Here is a 6,868-nt window from a genome sequence, read left to right as displayed (position 1 = left end):
GCTGGCTGGTGAAGGGTCTCAAGGCTGGTGTGGGTGATGGGGAGTATGTGGGATGCAATGGAGTCCCTTTTGATCAAAAGGTTGTACAATTTAACTTCCACTTAGTCTCAAAATTCAGTGGTGTGGATTTCAACACCAGAGGTGTCTGGAAATTTTTTAATGATCCACCTCATGATTGATTTTTATTCGTTCTTTGAAAATATTTCATCATGACCAGTGAGAAGTAAAGCATCCATATACACTCCTTTCCACTGTGGACATATGGCTGGCCATTTTTCTTTCTTTGCCTTATGGAGAAGAGCCACCGCAACACCTCAAATTAATTATGGGACAATGGGTGCATACTGTAAAAACACAATGGCAAAATGGGCAATAAATATCTTGCATTTCCCCAAACCCACCTGCAATCCTATGCAGGTGAAACCATCGTTGCCCCTGCCGATCCTGGGCAAGGTCCCTTGAAGCAACGATGAATCCACCAGGCCCGGCACAATCTAAAATCCCAGGGAGCACTGGTCTATCCATCAGCTAACCCCAGCTGACACGACTGACACAGGGATCCCGGAATGTCATGGTCCCTTTTTGGGCACCAAATGTCCCAATGAGGGTGGCTGTGACAAACATCTCTGGCTCCCTGAGTTCAGGGTGAGTGTGGCGAAAATGAAAAGGAGCATGATCAATGGAGTTGTTTAAAGGAACTTTAATAACAGGGTGAAAAATAATGAACATGGAGAAATCCAGCACACTACAATGGTCAGGATCCTAAAATCTGAGACAAAGGGGAAGCAGCAACAACTTGGGGCTAGAAAACTAGAACAATAATCATATAGAAGAAATAAGTAACCAATAAACCAATAGGGGAGTAGAACTTGGACAACTTAGCATAACAACACTAAAGGCTTATGGGGGATTTCTCAAGCTCAATCTAAGGTAAAAGAATGATTCCTAGGACTTGAAACTCACGTCCAGTTCTTTTGGGGTAAAATCTGGCTGACTCTGAGTTACAGCCGGGCTAACTCCCACATTGCTGATTTGCACTGGCCCCTTGGGACCATGCAGCCCAAAAGAGCCACAAGGATGTCCTTGGTTCCACGAGGCTCCAGAGTGTCACAATGGTCCCTTGGATCCATGGTGCTTTGCAGTGTTCCAATGGCTCCTTCATTTCACAAGGCTCCCAAATGTCACATTGGTCTCCATAGGAAGAAAGCCATGGAGCCCCCATGTTTCAGCAGCTGATGAACGGCAACCACCAGAGGCCAAGGCAAGCCTGACCTGTCTGTCCTGGCAGTTTTGCTTGGAGCAACCCTTGGATATTTGAAATTACGAATGTGGAATCCTAATTTCAGACATTTGTGCCTGGAGAAGGATGATTTTTTCCATACAAAGAAAAGCACAGAGCCCATTCCAGTATTCGGAAAATAGGTGAATGCTGGCACTAAGGAGTTAAAGACCAGCCAGACCTGTCTGTCCTGGCACCTTTTGTCTGGCACCAATCCTTGCATACACAGAAATTTGGAGGTGGAATCCAAATTTTGACCATGGACGCCTGGAAAAAATGGACAGTTCTTTTCCATAAAAAGGAAAGCCCAGAGCCCTGGTGGTTCAGGGGCCGATGGGAGTGGCCTTCCATATTCCAAGGTCAGCCAGACCTGTCAGATGACCCCTGGGAGACCAAGGCAGTCATACCTATTTCATGTTCCCTTGCTTCCAGAGGGCCCTGCAGTGTCACAATGGCTCCTTGCTTCCATGGTGCCCTCAGGTGTCATAATGGTCCCTTGGTTACACAAGTCCTTAAGGATCTTAATGGTCTCCATGGTTCCACAAGGCCCCACAGTGTCCTAATGGTCTTTGGGTGCCATGAAGCCCCTCTTTATCACCATGGCCCCTTGGTTCTATTGGGGCTCAGTAGTGCAACAATGATCTTCTTGGTTCCACAAGTTCCCATACTGTCACAATGGCCCCTTCCTTCCATGAGCCCCTGCAGGATCGCAATGGCCCTTTGGTTCCATGGGGCCCCACAGTGTCACAATGGCCTCTGTGATTCCACGGGGCCTTGCAATGCTCTCCATCAATCCACGGTGCCCTGCAAGATCACAACGGCCCTTTGGTTCCACAAAGCCCCTTGGACCATGCGGCCCACCAGACCCACAATGATGTCCTTGGTTCCATGAGGCCCCACAGTGTCACAATGGTCCATTGCATCCATGGTACTTTGCAGTGTCACTATGATGCCCTGCATTTCACAAGGCTCCCGAGTGTCACAATGGTCTCCATGGCTCCTCAAGGTCCCACAGTGTCACAGTGGCCCCTTGGATCCATGGCACTCACAGTGTCACAATGATCCTCTTGGTTCCACAGGGTCCTACAGTGTAACAATGCCCTTTGGCTCCACAACACGCTGCAGTGTCACAATGGTCTCCATAGGAAGGAAACAAGTGAGCCCCAGTGGTGCAGGGTCAGATGAGAGGCAGTCACCAGAGGCCAAGGCTGGCAAGACTTGACTGTATTGGTAGATTTTTTTGGAGAGTAACCCTTGAATATAGGGAATTTTAGAGGTAGAATCCTAATTTTGGCCATGTGAGCCTAGACAAGAAAGAGAGTCCTTTTCCACAGGAAGAAAAGCACAGAGCCCCAGTGCTTCATGGTCAAATGGGAAGTGGCCCTTGGCATGTCAAATTCAGTGGGACCTGTCACACAGTCCCCAGGAGGCCAAACCAGGCAAACCTGTTCCATGTTCCCTTTTTTTAAATGATTCCCCACACTGTCACAACGGTCTCCTTGAGTCTTGCAGTGTCACAATGGCTTCTTGGTTTCACGAGCCCCAACAGAGTCACAGGGTTCCCTTGGCTCCATGCGGCCCTGCTGTGTCACAACAGCTCCTTGTTTCTATGGACCCCAGCATTTGATTACTGACCCTTGCGCCCATAGGGCCCCTGAGTTGCACAATGATCTCCTTGATTCCATAAGGTTCCATAGTGTCCTTAGACCCACATTGTCACAAGTGACTCATGGCTCCATGAGGTTCTATATTGTCACTTGGGTCACTGTCATAGGCTGGATGAGATCGATGTCCCGAGATACCTTGGGATGTTTGGAATACCCATGTGTGGCCAGGGCCAGGTCAGGCTTTGGTTCATGGTGGGACAGAGCCCCGCCCCTTGTCCTGGCCCTGCAGAGCTGTCAATCACACAGCAGATGCTGTGCCAACCCCACTCTGATTGGCTGAGCTGTCAATCAATCACACAGAAACAGCTGGTGCCTAGCCTGACTCTGATTGGACAAGCAACTGGCAGTCCCACCCCAGGGGCGGGCCCATGAAGGCCCAGGGTGTTAAAAGCCAGAGCACAAGACTAGCCCATGGTCTGGATCCTGCCTTCTCCAGGGGTTCTTCCATTGGTGACGCTCGAGCCCAAGCAGTTGGTACCTATGTGAGTTTCTTTCTATAGATCTTCTGTCTTTCTGATGTTCTCTATTTCTTCTCCTTCTAATCCTACTTACCTGGAACATTTTTGGGTAACTAAGCATCTTAAGGGTTAAAGGTTTTTAGGTTAAACCCTTTGCCAAATTTCCTTGACTGTCCATATTTTGCCAGTAAAATTTGGTGTCATTTTGACCTCTTAGCTCAGTTGATTAGAGCATGGTGCTGGTATCACTGAGGCTGTGGGTTCAATCCCTGTGTGGGCCGTTCACTTAGGAGCTGGACTTGATGGTCCTCGTGGGTCCCTTCCTAGCAAGAATGTTCTTTGCATCTGCCCATGCTGAGAATATCTGGTTGGTGTTTCTCCTGTGCACCAAACTCAAGGAAAGGAAGCTTGGGTTATCCCCAGCATTTCAGTGTTTTGGGCTTTTCCAGCCCTGCAGGCTCAAAGTGACCTCTTGCTTCCATGAGGCCTCACAGTGTCCCACTGGCCCCTTGGTTCCATGGGGATCTGCAGTGTCACACAGGTTTAGGACATTTGTCCTTGCTGTCCCTCACATCCCCCTGGCCCACAAACAGCCCCGAGCCACTCGTGAGGGACAGGCCCTGCTGGCCCAGGCTGGGCTCAGGGCTTGGCCTTTCTGCTTCCCGCAACCAGCCCAGGCCTTGCTCAGCATTGCAGTTCCCTGCTCAGAGCCTTTGGCTGCCTGCAATCCTGGCCTCAAGGATCTGCTCTCATCAGTCCTTGGGGAGCCTTTGGCACTCCCTGCCCTCAGTGGGGCCCAGCCATGCTCCAAGGCACTTGGAGTTTTGCTTCTGAATTCTTGAGCAGCTTCTTCAGCCTTCTCTCAGTGCCTAAGGGTCCTGGACTCAGCCCCAAATCCACTGTGGGGATCATCAAAATACAGAAAGCCCTCAGGAGCTCTTTTCCTTCCTTCCTTCCTTCCTTCCTTCCTTCCTTCCTTCCTTCCTTCCTGGGCTTTGGCAGCTGTTTGGAGTTCTGTTAAGGAGAAAGATTTCAAAATGCACCTCATACTTTTTTTCTTTAATCAAGTGAGTATTTATTATTTTCCAGATCAGGGAAGAGCTGATAGAAGTATTCTCCAGGTGATCCTAATGCTGAATGTCTCCTTAGGAGGTCTGGGACCAGAGAAGAATGAGCCCCTTGAGGGCTTACCCTGTTTGGACAAGCTGCTCCTCACCCCAGCCTCACCATATCTGACATGGCCCACCTGGCACTGACATCCCTGTGCCCTGCAGCAGAACCTTGTTCCCTGAGCTCTGCAGCTCCATGTCCAGCCCACTGGACCATGTCCCACCTGCTCTCCTCAGGGCTCTGCCTGCACACAGGCCCAGGAGAAGTTTTCCTGTTGGGAGAGAAAGCATGGAAAAGCCTGAGCAGGTTTCCTGAACAACAAACTCCACTCAGGAACCACCTGCTCAGGCCAAGCTGCCTGGAATGGTGTCACCTTTCTCCAAGGGACAGTGTGAGCAGAAATGATCTCTGGAAGCAGAATTCTCTGAGTCTCCCAGCTGAATTCTCTGTCCCTGTCCTTTCCCTGGATCTCTGTTGCAGATGGAAGCTGCTGGTGCCACCCTCACCTTTAACATCTCTCTTGAATGCAAACAGATGTTTCCAGCTGTATTAGGCAGGATTTGCTCAATGTTTCTATGAAACTTTTGTGTTCCTCATGGAATGAAGGTGCAATTTTGACACTGAGGAAGTGACATGGAAGCAAGGAGCCAATTGTGACACTGGGTTGCCATGGAACCAAGGGGCCATGGTGACACAGCAGGGCCACGTGGATCCAGTGGTCCATTGTGACACTGTGGATCCAAGGAGACCATGGAGACACCTCCAGAACCTCCTGGAACCAAGGAGTCCATGGTGACCCAGCGGGGCTGCATGGAGCCAATGGTCCATGGTGACACTGCCCATCCAAGGAGTCCATTGTGACACTGCAGAAGCTCATGGAGCGAGGGAGGCCATTGTGACACTGAAGAACTTCTTGGCACCAAATATCCATGGTGACACAGCAGGACATCATGGGAACCAAGGAACTGCTGTTGACAGTACAGAAACTCATGGAACCAGGGGCCCTTGTGGCACTGCAGAACCAACAGAGCTGCTGGACCTTGTCCCCTGGCCCTGCACAGCTCCTTGGGAGGCATGGCAGGAGCAGCACCCTGGGAGACTCGGGAATGCCCCTCTGGGATCCATGGCACACACTCCCAGGGGCTGGAATTCCAGTTCCCAGCCAGGAAAAGATGTTCCTGCCCTCAAAGGCAAAGCTCTTAAGAAGGAGCCAAAAGCCAAGTGCAGCAAGATCTTACAATGACATTTCACTGCCAACCTTCATAACTTCACCCATGGTTGTTGTAGCTCATGGATTGGGAAGTAAATCAGGGCAGGATCTTTGGTGGGAGCAGCCCTGGGTTAAGGAAGACACTGAGAGAGAAACAGAGCAGGCAAAGTTAGGCAGGAGAGAAAGGAGAACACCAATACAATCAGCTGAGAAGATTGCACTCTGAAAACAGAACTGGAACTGATGGAAAATAAATGGGACAGAAATCGATAGTTCTGCAAGTTTTATTTACTATCAAAATAGATCACACAGACCCAGACCTACACAATCCCGATCCCACACCCTCAAATTTCGATCTCACTTCTCCCAATCTCCTTCCAACACCATCTCACCCTGGAGATTGTGGAATCAACTAGATATGGCATGGGACTGAGTTTTTCTGAGGTGGGAACAAGGCAATTTGACATGAATTGAGCCATTTTGGGGTAAAATTGAGGTGTTTTCAGTGGGATTGAATAATTTTGAGGTGACAGACCAATTTATCTTGAATTCTGGAGTGCAAGGATATGGAGAACACTTCCTGAAATCCCCCAAGAACATACAAATCTTCCAGAATATGTTACCAAACCATAAATTCCACCTCAAACACCTGTTAAATAGTAGGATTTTAGATATCCTTGATCAATTACTTTCTTTTTTGTCATATTTCAGGTGTTTTTAAGTGATAAAGAAAAATCAGAAGAAAATTAGGGCCAAACCAAAAGGATAACCAGCCAGGTGTCCTCCCAACATGGATCACAGGAAATGTGGGTCACCAGGGCTCTGACCAATGTGGATCCTCCCATGGGGGATGAAGCTAGAGTGATGCACAAAGCTCTTCGGCAGTTGGAGCACTTGCAGGACTTCCCTTACCGGTGCCTCCATTGGTGTCTGGTCAAGTCAGAGCTGCCAAAGAAACTCTTCCCACACTGGGGACACTCGTAGGGCCTCTCCCCACCTCATGGATGCGCCGGTGGGTGACGGGGATGAGTTGTCCTTGAAGCCCTTCCCACAGTCAGGGCAGCAGAAGGGCCTCTCCTCAGTGTGAATACACTGGTGGCCGAGGAGATTGGAGCTGGTCTGAAACCTCTTCTGACACTCGGGA

The sequence above is a fragment of the Melospiza melodia genome, unplaced genomic scaffold, assembly GCF_035770615.1.
Source record: "Melospiza melodia melodia isolate bMelMel2 unplaced genomic scaffold, bMelMel2.pri scaffold_32, whole genome shotgun sequence".
NCBI lineage: Eukaryota > Metazoa > Chordata > Aves > Passeriformes > Passerellidae > Melospiza > Melospiza melodia.
This window is presented reverse-complemented; position numbering follows the sequence as displayed.